At 32.1% G+C, this 14,618-nt stretch overlaps 1 protein-coding gene across 1 annotated transcript in view; it reads left to right on the top strand.

Annotated features, from left to right (window-relative positions):
• The first annotated feature begins 10,409 nt into the window (after positions 1-10,409).
• LOC123712502 (cardioacceleratory peptide receptor-like) overlaps positions 10,410-14,618 on the top strand; it is a 66,270-nt gene continuing 62,061 nt past the window's right edge. The window contains exon 1 of the mRNA XM_045665617.1: positions 10,410-10,591. The gene's annotated coding sequence lies outside the window, so the exon portion shown is untranslated. The remainder of the gene's footprint in view (positions 10,592-14,618) is intronic.

Here is a 14,618-nt window from a genome sequence, read left to right as displayed (position 1 = left end):
CACCCCAAACACTTTCACGCGCTGGATTCAGTTTTTTTAAATAATTAAAAGAAACATAAATAAGAAAATACTCCTGCTTAATGCAAGGTTGAGGGGCTGAATTTCCCGTAGCGCCGAAGCTTGGACAGCTTATAAAAACCTATTTTTATTTATTGTTAGGTTAGGTAATGTTAGATGTATTTTGTTTCTTTAAAACAATGTATACTTGTATGTAGAATACAGTTCTAGGCTTAAATCAATTGACATAAACTTACGAGCAACTCATATGATAGATTTTGTTACCTGTACTATTAATATCTTTAAGATACCTAGCCATCAGAACCGTTCGTTGCCATTGTCGTCATGCAAGGTATAAAATTAAATACATTTTAGTTGGATTTTTATTAGATAGTAATATTAAAAGGACTCTGTATGTTGTATTTGAGAGCTAACTAACAATGTCAGTCTGATATTTCCAAATGGCGATGGTAGTAACAATTTCAATGCCAAGAAATTACCTACCAGTTCCTATGTAACTATAACTCAGACGAGAAGAACAATTAAACTTCCGTCACTCTTTTGAATGTTTTTTTTACATGCTGCAATCATTACATGCTGCTCATTATAACAATTGTTACAATATTATAAATAGAAATCGAAAACAAAAACAAAAAGAGAAAGTCCAAATGTATTGAAAGGAATTTCTTTTTCGTGACGATAATCTGTCAATTTCATAGAGATTCCACAATGAATTCAAAAGGGGCTTTTCGATACCAAGTATGGTATGTGTTGAAAGCACTGTCATTATTCATTAGTTTATTGAAATGTCATGTCTTCATGGTATTTTTATAACTTTCCAAGCTTATAAAAATACCATGATACAAGATTCTGAGGAAGGAAGGAGATGCTGTTCGTATGTGGAACGAAAAAATACTCTAGTAACCCATCCTAAAATGTTGATTCATATGAAGGAATATGAGCTTAATCTCCAAATTTACTCTAAATTTATTTTGTATATAATTTTGTATACATTAATTTTATACTTATACGTGAATACAACTTAGAACAAGAAAAAAAGACTCACGTTATAATACTGGTCCAACATTATATTTTAATTACGATTTTTTTTCGCCAATAATGAGTTTTATCATTCACTTTTTTCGCATAAATTTTATAGATCTGCATCTTTCTTATGTATAAGCAATTCTGTGGTTGTAACTGTTTATTTGACATAAAACTTACAAACAAAAAAAGCGCTAGAGAAATGCTGGATGTAAACAAACCTAATATAAAAACGAACAAAGGCTTTGCTCTGTAACTGTAACGAGTGAAACTCATAAAGCAAAGTGAAAACTGAAGTTTAAACTTCGGTAGACAGTGGACATGTGTTTGAGACAAGTTTCCTTCACATAATATATTAATGAAAAGAGTTGGACACTAATATGAATATAGTATTGTTATGTCTTTAGATAATGCTTTGTTTGGTTATTTTACCGTAAGCAGCATTTAATATGAAATCAGTCTTCACCTGACGACATTTGACTGCCTTTAAGTATACCCCTTTATCTTAATATATCAAACAAGGAAATTAAAAAAGAATTATATTACTTTCTTCGAGTGGTAGGTGTAATTTGATAGATCGTGTCACTATAAGAAAAATATCTGTACATGAACTAACTTGTTCAGATCGTCTCATAACATTTAATTTAAAAATTGCATGCAACCATTGGGTTTCGGGAGCCTCTTCACAGTATTCTACCTTGGATTCTGCCACTAATATCGACGATGAGCCACTCCTCTACTGCTTCATTTAAGAAGAAGTTAAGACTATTATTAATGTCCTAAGCCTTGTGTCTTGATTATTTATTATGGCTACTAAACATAGTCTACTTAGTTAACGTTCTGCTGTCATGTTTTGCTATGTATCTTATTTTTATCAGTGAAACTCTTATGCAGTGTGTTAATTTTACTTTTTATTTTATAGAGATGTAATTGTTTTGTTTCCTAAATAAATGAAATAAATAAATTAAAAAAACAAAGTTGAGTTTTTCGAACAGTAACTCGAGAACGACTAGGCCATTTATAATAGGTTTTTATTTGTTGAATTTATCTCCTAATAGTGGAATAACTATTGAAAACGTTGGAATAAAAAAAAATTATATAAAAAAAATACACAAAATGTTAATGAGTTTCGTAACATTAAGTTAGGATAATGTGAATGTGTGCTGAAGTCATCCGTCAGGTTTTAGTGGGTAGGGCTTATTAAGTCTGAGTACCACATAATCCCTGCTGGTGTAAAATACCGTAGAGATATGCGTGATCACCAGTTTATAAGAACATACCTATTCGTATAGCGTGTAATACGATGCTGCACAAAGACATGTTACAAATGCTTATTATAAATCTATCGCTAAATTCAATCGAACGGTTGAAATTGCAGCAATTCAATTGTGTTTTGAGCGAATGTGTTTATTGCCTCCTCAATATACGATTTTATTCCTCTTAAAACGTAGGATTATTGTGCTGGAGTTTTGTATATAACTGTTATATTTTCCAAATATAACAGACACATAGAACAAAGACAGACATTACAAGATATAAGCTACATTTTAAGTGTGTAATGTGAGCATCCTGTGGTAGTAATTGGCCCTGGCTCAGCATTATGGTGTGGAGCAGACGTGGTACACAGCGCTGGTCATTCTGCCAGAGACCACGACAGTTACAGAACAATATATGTATATAGTTTTATATGTTTTATTGATAAAATAATTATCATATATGAACAAATATTTAAATAAAAAGTGGGAATGATTTCGATGAAATAGAAAAGCAGGGTGGAAAGGATGAGGTCTTGTAGGCGAGGATATGTATGCCTATATATATGTTTGTTATTTTTTTTATTGTTTTAGCATCAATATGAACACACATAAATGAATATTTCATTAATAAAAACGTATGTGTAATGTGTATTTATTTAGTATAAATAATAATCTAGCTAAGACGGGAAAGTTGTCTTTTTCTATCAACATACAAAAAAAATTGGTTTATAAGAATATCAGTGCATAATGTTTTTATTTCATAAAAATAATGATAACTAGCTATGACACTAGACGTCTTTTAACACCGTTCGTATTTATAAATTAAAGTAAAGTATATTTCATATTTGCAATGTAGGAATATAAGTAAAAATAAATCAATGACGCTACAACCTTTTTAGGCCTGGGCTTCAGATTTCTTTATTTGTTTCATGATCATTTGGTAATCGAATAGGCAAGTATGTAGTCAGCCTTCTGTGCCTGACCTATGCCGTCGAAGGCGGTCTAAGGCAAGCAGGTTTCCTCACGATGTTTTCCTTCACCGTTCGAGCTTATGTTAAATGCGCACATAGAAAGAAAATCCATTGGTGCACAGCCGGGGATCGAACCTACGACTTCAGGGATGAGAGTCACACGCTGATGCCACTAGGTCAACTCTGCTCTGTGTGACAATGTAGGAAAATAATGAAACAAAATAAACCGAGAATGAGAAATTAATATTCAAGAGTTAAAATTTGGTCCCGCAAACAAAATGGGCATACATTTTTCGAAAAATTTCATTGTATTGAAATGGTTAAAGTTAAACGGCGACAAAATAGCTGAATCTTCCATACAAGAGAAATGCAAATGAAATTGCCAGTGTTCTAGTTTTTCCGAGTTGTTTTCTCGTACACCGCTTTTAAGTCTGTTAGACTAAATTTCCATTTGAATTACTGATGCGGATGTGAACAAGAAAGTTATCTATGGTGTTTGGAATTTAATATAAATAAATGTAAGTTTATTATTTTCAAATAAATAAGAACTACACCCAGAACAGGCGACGCAAGTGGAAATCGATAGCCCATCACACTCCGAAGAGATTCCAATCACATTCCCAAGCGCTTGATTTGAACCCGCAAGGCCCTTTCCTTGCGGGTTCATGGCCATGCCAAGCCGGTTGGCTCATACAGTTACAGTTGAGGCGAAGAGACCCGGAAAGATTTGGACAGAGGTAAAATACGAGGCTCACAACTGATAGTGACGAATATTCACTGTGCCTCTGCCCTCTGCCCTCTACCCTCTGCCCCATCTAGGGGTCATCATTATTAAGTCAAGTAGTCACACTATGAAGTACTGGACCGAATTCAATAATAATTTTGTCTTGTATAGTCCATTTATACCAACATTTCTTTCAATGAAACACTGTGAAATGTGCGTGTTGAGAATACTCGGCCACACAACATAAATAATTGATGTTTCAAGCTTCCGAAGCTTCTTCACAGACAATTCTGTAATTTGGCTTTTTCATCTTTCGGATATAAATATTTTAAGAACATTTTTGGGCCGCAATTTTTTACATCTTTCATCTGGAAAATCCTATAATGTGTTTCCCTACATGTTATTTTGCGCATCGCCAAAGGTTTCTCTAATATTAAAGCGGTAATGGCACTGTATAATGAACTTGTTAGGAGCCACTTGGAATGTAACTCTATGATTTGGGACCCACAAGAAATATTCTCTAATGGTGGAGCGTATTTAAAATATATTTACGAGATACATTTACTTGAGGTTGTATCAAATGTACCCACTTTACCCAGTAATGTATCCGACTATGTTTGTCTTGGGTATGGTGGGATACAACAAGTTAGAGGTAAGGAGGGACCTTACTATCACATTATATTTTTTAAGATCCTTAGTGGCAAAATATATAATGCGTGTGCCAAATGATCACTCTCGGCGTGGTAAGCGATCGCAATTGCTGGAAGTGTCTCGGTCGCGTATGAACTTACTTAGAGAAGCACCATTTACGCGTGTCTTGCGCACCCTGGCTGAATTCACAAGAATTGCATTATTTATAATTAGTTATAAAATGATTTAGATTTTAAGTTTTTTTCTTGTTATGTTTATATTATGTTTTTAGTTTTGTTTTCTATTGCATTAGTATTAAGTTACTGTAAAAATAGTAAATAATTAAATGTTATAAAACTAAGTCCTCCGACGTACCAGTTTGCGTTACTTTGAAACACTACTGTATGGATTCATGCTTTTCATCAATATAAATGAGAAGGTTGTTGTTGTTGTGTAACCGGCGTGATAGTATAATTACTGTTTTACCATTCGAGATAATTTAATAGGCGAATATGAATACTGCTTTAAAATTAAATTAGTTTTAAGGTAACTGTTTTAATTGCTGAAGTGTTTTAGTTAGAGTAGCAGTTATGTAACATAATTATCCAGATCTAATTTAAATTGTTATTAAAGTTTAATTAATTATAATGACAAATACAATTAAAATAAATAAATCTGTAGGTCTGGGCCGCAGATTTCTGTATCAGTTTCAATAATCAATCTAATAGACAAGTAGGTGATTAGCCCTGTGCCTGACACACGCCGTCAACTTTTTGGATCAACTCTTTGGTTCGAGCAAATGTTAAATGTGCACATATAAATAAATGTGCAGAGCCGGGAAACGAATCTCAGGGATGAGTCGCACGCTAAAGCCACTAAGCCAACTCCGCCCTATTTATTTGGGAAAACTGTACAAAATTACGTTCAGGCCCGCAGGTCGGTATCTTTAGTTTATCATTTTCAAAAAATACTACGATTTTATCTGCAAATGCTCTCTCATATAAAATGCATTTGTATTCAAATGAATAACGTATTAATAGAATGTTGTGCAAATGCAAGGTGTGACTCAGACGAAAATACATAGTTGTTATATATGTTATTGTTACTTTTCATATTTGCACATATTATCATAGTACATTAAGAGACTTAGACATAACCTGTCAAATCAATGTCACATGTCAAATCCAATACGTTTTTGACATACCGGAGTCATAAAGTCGGACTTTATAATTTCTTTCACATTACCAACATAGACACAGCAATCATGCATTTAATTTTAGTTTTGTATGTATAAATCTCTTTGTATATTTTTTTCCGTGATGGACCTGTTACCACAGGACTATAGCCCTATTAGTGGAACCAACTACGCTTCGATAAATTTATTATAAGCACTTGACATCGGATCGGCTCCTAGTTTCTGCATCTTAAAATGTAGACCAATTCCTTGTTAAAAGGCCTCAGGTTGGTACACGATTAACAGTGTTAAGTTAAAAAAAAACATGTGTGAGTACTTATGTACACGCATTGGAAGTTATACTGGCGGAACTAAGTAAAATTCTTAAAAAAAAAATTATCTTTCGCAATATTTTACGCTTGTAGAAACATCAATCCCAAAATAATCAAATAATTAAAGAACTAACTGCTAACTTCACAATCTTCACTTCTTCACTTCTTCACAGTCTTCACACAGTCTTCTTTCAGAATCTTCACAGTCTTCACACAGTCTTCTTTCAGAATCTTCACAGTCTTCAGTTTTTTGTGACGGTGTGCGGGTGTCGGTTATTTGTGACGGTGTGCATTGTAAAAAATTACTCTCATCATTTTTCCCTTATACACCAAAAGAAGTGTAACTTAAAAAATTTATTTGGGGTCTGTTTGGAATAAAATTGTTCGTATTTTTAGTTTGACAATCAACATCATACGATATCAAAGAAAAAGTGTTGTAAATGCATTAAATGACGCGTAGAAAATCAATTTACTTCCGCTAGACCATGCCGCTTTTCCACACAGGCTCTTTAAGCCTAACTTAATATATTGTGTAGTTGATATATATAATATGTACGTGAAACGAGAGTAATACTAAATAATATGTTTCAAAGAAATGGGATATAAATTATCTATCATGATGTACTTTTCTTTGCATAAGTAGAATCGATTGTTTTAGCATGCCACTACTAAATAAAAGCAAAGAAGAAGCTACAAAAGAGTTTAATGACTGTTTTGAAATAATATTCCAAGGTTGAATAAAATTCTGTTTAGCACGAGCTGGTACGGATTGACTGGAATATAAGTACAATTTAAAACGTTTTTTTATAGATCAGGGAGCAAACGGGCAGGCTAATCTGATGTTAGGTGATTTCGCCTATGGACACGCTCAATGCCAGAAGGCTCTCGTGTCCGCTTGTCGGCCACTACGTATCAAGTATGTTTTCTGTTAAACTGTTGTAAACTAAGAACTGAAAAAGAACAAAAAATAATAATTTACAGTTTTATTTACAGTCTTAAGGTACCAATTTGGATTGATTCGATTCGATGATTTTATGTTTTACAGATATAATGTACCTCAACCTCAAGGTATGTTGAGTGACTCTCAACCATGCGCTTGTGTGTTTCAACCTCGGCTTTCTGTTGTTTTTTTTCCATGTGCCAATAATACACAGAATCCGGTGTCTAAATATTTAAGACTTAACCGGAACTATGAATGCCAAATTTAAAATCTTTCTGAATATATAATAGAAGGCCGGCAACTCAGTCGCGAAACCTCTAGTATTGAGAGTGTCCATGGGTGGCGGTATCACTTAACATCGGATGAGCCTCGTACCCATTTGCCCCTGTTCTATATAAGAAATACCAAAGTGAAACTAAGTACGTTTGTTGGTAAAGGTTGATCACATACTTGCTTAAATGGAAGTAAAGAAATAAATAAATCTCACCCATAAAGTAGCGGTTTACGATTATTATATATTTGGCAATTCAAAACCGGAAGCTGCTAATTGAATTGCTAATTTCTAATTAATATGACTTCAGTTAAAAGTGTACCGAGGTCATGTTTATCATATACGTCACATACCTATTAGTACTTTAACAATGAAAATTTTCAAAAATTAATAACAAAATGAATTCAATTTCACTCTTTGTCTACTTGTAAATATCGTCCTAATAGGTGACCCTAAAACCAATGAAGAATTTACACATTAAACAAAAATCATAAGAAATTAATTAGGAAAAAAAAAATGGTATTTTTTTTTATTCGTTAGTACAGCGAACAATACGTGTCCTTTTCAAACACATCGAAATATAACAATCACTAGATATTTATAAAAAAAACTAAGCAAAAACCAGGATACAACTGAAAACAACAATAATATACACAAGAATCTTCTCTCAAGCAACCTATTCAAGGAAGTCATTTGATTGACAATTAAATCTGTTCTTGTTCATAGGTCTCAACTTAAATTATGTTTTGGATAAAGATCATCGATCAACAGAGAGGCGATCGTGTCAAATCTATTTGGATACAATTTTCAGTCAATGCTTAAAATTCAACTTCAATCACAGCACAATCGCAAACGCTGCATCGTAAACACAATTCGATAAAAGACGTATTTGAACTAAAAGATTTCATTAGTACAATTTTAATACGAGGATATCGCCCCTGGATTGTCACATAATACTATTGATTATTAGATTGATTATAGGAGTATAAAGGAATTACCAAATTAAATAAAAGATGTATACTCAAATACCCGACAGCTAAATAGAAGATTTCATATGAGAAGAAGCAAGAATACAACGGAATCGTAAATAAATAACCGTTTTCGAGTATATTAAGTTAGTATAGAATATATATATATATACAAAATATGTTTTCTTGTTTATGTTTACTAGAGATAACTCCTGGCTGTCAGATTTTAGCCTATGGTGCAGCGAGATACATGGGAATCCATGTTACTTATCCGACAATATTTTTTAAATATATACAGGCAGGAGGCTGTAGGACCTCCCGCGGCTCTCGCTTCAGCCCCCTTCCTATTAATATGTTTGATGAATTTAACAATTTTTCGCAGGAACCTTCCAAACCTTAATAAGTTTTCTAACCGCTTCAGTGTTATCCTTGTATTATGTTCCTGTATTTTATTATTTTAGTGTATTTATAATGTAAGCTTAACAGCATTAAAGGATTTTATCTTATTGTTATTATTAGACTCGAGGTAAAACAAATACTTCCTTCATTGATACACACAACCACACTTGTATATTTGTTATAATTTGAAACTATATATATATAGGCGTAATGTGCTATTGAATATTTCCTATCCGTGATGGAAGGCTGGTCTGTTCTGGTCTTCCTATGAGAGATGTGTTTACAGTGTTGATTATAGATATAACAAGTTCAATGACCTTGTCCTCTGATTTTCACTACACTAAATACGTATTAACTAATTTAATTTGACACTTTGTTAACATAATCTATATAAGTAAACCTTAATAGAATCGATTCTTGACGAAACAATATCGTTTTTAGTCTCTCTGTTATAGAAAGACACGTGAAATTAATGCAAACATGACTATGCCCCATGCCCCATTGATGCGATACAATAGATTCTTTCTGGTAAATAATTGAAACTCCCTTTATCCTATATCCATCTAATTGGACACGTCTCATTAATATATGTACTTTGGTTAAAATGATGCCATTTTAATTAATAACGGGAAATATATAATAATTAAATTATTAACAGACTAGTAATAGAACACAGAGGTGCGTTCATACATTTATAAACAAACGAAACTATAAATAATCTGTGGTTTGGGCTCGCGTACAGATAAAAAATTTGGTCAGCATTTTAATTCAGAAGGGACCAGAAGGGTAAGAGAAAGTTTATCCGCTAAACTTGGAAGTTATATTTGAGTTTGGAATCCCTTAATTTATTGCTACACTATGTGTCAAACATGACACATTAGATTAGTGTTTCCCGACCTATTTTGTGCCATGCTCCACCTTAGCTTTCCTAAAATTCTTATACCTCACACCCATAATTTTTAATGTCTAAAATTAATTAATGTCACTTGGAAATTGTTAACGAAACACAGTTCGCAGAGTAATTATTTAAAAAATATACATATTCGAAGATAACCCCCTTTTTCCCTCCTTAACAAATGCATTAGAAAGATTTCAATATTTTTTCAACACCAAGCGTTAAAAACTCCTCTTTTTTCATTATAGATATTTACTTTAGTAAAATAATAAACTCAAAAGTTTATTATTAAAATCGGTTATTAAATTATACAAAAATTATTGTCCCTGTGTTATCTCTATTTTCCTGAAATATTTATATTAAATATATTCATTATTATAGAGGAGATATGTTTTAACCATAAAGCAGAAAACGATTCTACTATGTGTAACATATTATTTTAACATTCACATCATCATAGTGTATATTTTAAAATAAACAAACGTGCAAAATGTTTACAAACGCACTACGCATTATAAATGCTTATTAATGAACTTTTTTTGTGTTTAACATCACTTATTGAGGACTATCTATACTTATGAAAATATGATGTATAAATAATATAACTGTGTAAATACTATGAATCCCATAACAAACACAAAAAGGAAGAAAGTTATCATCGCATCGGCAAATCATTGGTACGACATTTTAAATTAACTTTCAGTAAGAGAGTAATCTTCCCTAATTGCGAACACGAATGGCGATGTAAAAACACTATGGGATAACTCCGCGACGCGGGATGATTTCACTTTGAGACTCAACTCCGTTGTGTACACTCGCCGGTCCGTATCCGTACTTTCGCCGCGTATAAAAACTTTACGCCAAAATGTCAACTGACATAATTAGACCGCGTTACAGATTTTATTTTTAAATGTGCCAGTGAATTCAAAGTTTTGGCGGCAAAATGACTTTTTAATTTGGCGGTCACCGAATTTCGAGTCAAGGATAATTGTGAGTAATTATTTTATTAGTTAGCGTAAGTGTAACGGAACTCCTTGGATTATGTCGGTCAATATATTGTAAAATACAATGTTAAGGCTTAATAATAACCTGTCAAGATAATTGAAGTATTTATTATGGACACGCAATTGTGCCGAGTTTTGTTGCGTGATTCGATGTTTGACATTTTTATAATTACACAGCGAGACAGGCATTACTTAAGATCTTTATATGTTATTTATAAAGTAATAATAAAAATTCGTATGACAAATTATAGTGCGATCTTCATTTGTTTAATAATAAATTAATTTATTAAAGTAGCATAATGTAGAAAATTATTAATTAGAGACAATTTTTATTTCATATATTTGAAACAAATTTATTAATAATTTTTAGTTTCACTTAAAGATAATATATTTGGTGACTACTATACTACACAACTATTGTTACACTAGATTGTTTTACGGAAAACTTATGAAATGACTGGAAGTCACTTTGAAGTCTTCTACAGGCCGCTTCACAAGACACTTTCTTTTCCGAACTAGCGAACTGTGAAATCGAATCCCAGTTGAGGTCTTCCCTGAGAGATACGATATCCAACTATTCAAAGTTAAAGTGTATTCCTCACTCAAAGGCCACAAAGGTAGCACCCACTAAAAATATGTGCCCATGGGCTGCTGTTTTTGGGCCTCCCATAGGCTTGGTTGACATCCGAGAAAAAGGCTACGAACAAATTGGAGAAATTTTTATATACATATAAAATAATTACCATCAACAAAGTGTATTCCGTTTGTGAATATATTACGTTTTGTACGTCACTTGTCACTTCTTTTGAAATAAATATAAACACAGACGAAAGTGAAGGTCTTTTCACTACTTTAATATATTCCTTACAAAAATGTTGAGAGGCATTGAATTGCTAGAAAATAATAGAAAATTCATATTTTCTTAAGTGTTTAGGACTATGTAATTTACCAAAAACATTAAAAGATCTGCCTACTAGAGTTTTAGAAATCGACTTAATGTAGACATTTGATAATAAAATAATATATTTTATCAATACAATAAATAAGAATTAACTAATTGATATCACTCATAATGTTTAAAACGTATATGTAATTATTTTTAAACAAATTTGCACACCATTATCTGTGGCAGAATATACGAACTTTCGATTGTACCACCATAACATTTTTGTAACATATTCTTGCAGATAAATTATTATTATTTATATAATATCTTATATAGAAATTCACCTTTGTAACTCTTATTACAAGATGTCTGCTCTTAGAAGTGTATCCGATGTTTTCTTTTACTGTATTTAGGGATAAATACAAAATTTAATTAGTCTGAGTTTTACTCCCGACCTTAGGTTTTAATGTGTTGAGAGTTACGTAGTTCCGATTGTTTATAATTGTATGAATACATCTCAGTATTTTATTTCTAATCTGTTAATAATTCAATTATTATAAAGTATTTTTCCGCTATTCACTAAAATAGAACGGTAATGTATCATTTTAACGTAAGTAAATATTGAAAAAACCTTTTGTCAGATGTATCTTACAGATTTTAACTTAGCTAAGCAGTATATTAATTGAAATCCCGTTCCATAACTCTTGTTGGCGAATACTTTGAGGCTATGGAATTCACTTCCCGTCCCTATTCGCTTAGCTGCTTTATCTTTCTTTAAATCTCTACTGTACAAACATTACCTGTCCACAACGTATCCCTAACATTCGTAGTAAATAATCTCAAACTGGTCTAAAATTATCGTAATTCATGCCCACATTTTCCGTTCCTGTTTTATTTTTGTGTGAATAACTACATGTATTATGTATTTTTACACCTTGCTTACCTTATCTCATTAAAAAATCGCAGCCTGGCAGAGATAGCTCGCAAGCAATAAGGCCGCCAGTTGCCATGCTTTTCAGTCAGTAACTATGTCAATTATTTTATTGTGCAACGAAGTGTTAATAAATAAATATGTTTTATGATATTTTTGGACATAATTGTTATATATGTTATGCAACTTTTTGATTATTAAAGATTTAAAAGCTTTTATCGGAGATATCAAAAGCTTATGCAACTATGTTTAATCAAATGGTTAAGTCTATTTGAAATCTCGACAGTTATATTAATTCCAAGAACTCTAGAACACTACTAACTGACTGTTCCTAACATAAAACCGCTCTTTTAAGTTCTTTATCTACTTTGCAGAACCTATTTACATTGTTTGCTAGAAACATAATCTAGATTTTTGTACTCACATTTTTTTTAATTCTTCCGCCTGTGACAATCTTTTCTTAAGCGACGTTGTTAGTTTTCCCAATTTTAAACTTTCGTTTAAAAACTAAAACATTCCTTAAGGAAGATGAAAAGCGTTGATGTTTTAGTGTAAGAGGAAAAAGTAATAAATCATTAACGTCGGATTTGGCGAATCCGGGATGTATTCGTAAAACACACGGCTTTAATGCGTCTCGTGAACAACATTATTATGACATGTCTTGATATATGGATACTGCACTTTTGGGTTACTGGGTTGGTTTCTGTAGCTAAGAGTTTTTAATTTAGATAGATTTTTTACGGTATGAACATCAGTCATTATATAAACTAACTTTTCATGAAACTATTACGTAAAATTGTACAGTTTTCAACTTTTATGAATTTGCGTTAAATTAGTATTACAACTATTATGTAAATAATAATAAAAAATCAAACATGTACGAGCCAAGGTATTTTAGTCAGTCGATTACCTAAATCTTCGGAGTTACGTCCCGAGAGTATAGGCACGCAGCCACTATCTTTAGCAATATAAGCATAACATTCTTAGCGTTAAACAATATCTAATCAATTAACAGTATTCTTTTGGTAATATATGTACAGGGGAAATAATATTCTCTATTATTTAAGCATATCCTGAACCGTACAGAACCTTTATTATAAATATAACGTTCGTTCGTCTTGTTGTTGTCTATGATTTGAATTTTTTATATTTATAAGAGAAGACAATAAGAAAATGTTTATATGCCGCTTACAGCTTTTGGATTTTTAGAACTATTCATGATCTTGATAACAGTATTGGCCAAGTGGCTTCAGCTTGCGACTCGATCCCTAAGGTAGGTTGTCGATGTTATAGTGTTCGATGTCCGGCTGTGCAGTGTGTACCAATGGACTTTCGGTCTATGTCCAGATTTAAAACTCGTTCGTACGGTGAAGGATGAGATCGTGAGGTAATCCGCATGCCTTAGACCCAATAAAGTTGACGTCGTGTTTTTTTTATTTAACTCAATTCCTCCACGAACGTGTGTATGTGTCTAACGTTTGTATGTATGTAATGTATTATCTCACTAAGTCGAGTCAACTCTTTGCACCAACTACTAACCTTTGTATATCATATTCCAGTGTAATTTATTTATTAAGTATAGGTAATATTTACGTATGTTGAAACATTATACTTTTAAAATTACACTTAAAAATCCAAAATACTAATTGTTTTTTAATGTTTATTGTTTGTTTAGTAGGTACTTAACTGAACAATTAATATTTTATTTTATATAAACTAGTAAACAATATACGATAATGGAACCACTATTCAAGAATTCAAGTTTTTAATCCATCATAAATTATTATTGACTATAAATAAATTCCGAATGAAGAGAAAATTCGTTAAGTTCCGTCGGAAATTCAGGCACGCGATTTTTCCGGAAGTAGGAAATCTTTTAACCACATAAAATTTGGAAAATTTTCTGGAGAAAATTTATATTCCAAAATTGCATGTTTTAATTTATTATATATAAACAGATCAGTAACTCTTAATATTTTGTTTATAGTACGTAGTATGTTGTGTTGATAATAATTTTTATTGGCAAGTTCTGCCTATGTCAGAACCCAATAACTTTTAGACGTACAGGTGTCAGATTTAGCACCGTTTCGTTCCCAAATCTTACCTTTTATACAGGCCTTTAATCTGTTTTCTGGATAGTACGAAGTGTCTGGAATATGACCGACGGCTCCTTACTCACTTTGTGCAAGCCGATCA

The sequence above is a fragment of the Pieris brassicae genome, chromosome 7 (assembly GCF_905147105.1).
Source record: "Pieris brassicae chromosome 7, ilPieBrab1.1, whole genome shotgun sequence".
In the NCBI taxonomy this organism is placed as follows: Eukaryota; Metazoa; Arthropoda; class Insecta; order Lepidoptera; family Pieridae; genus Pieris; species Pieris brassicae.
This window is presented reverse-complemented; position numbering and strand designations above follow the sequence as displayed.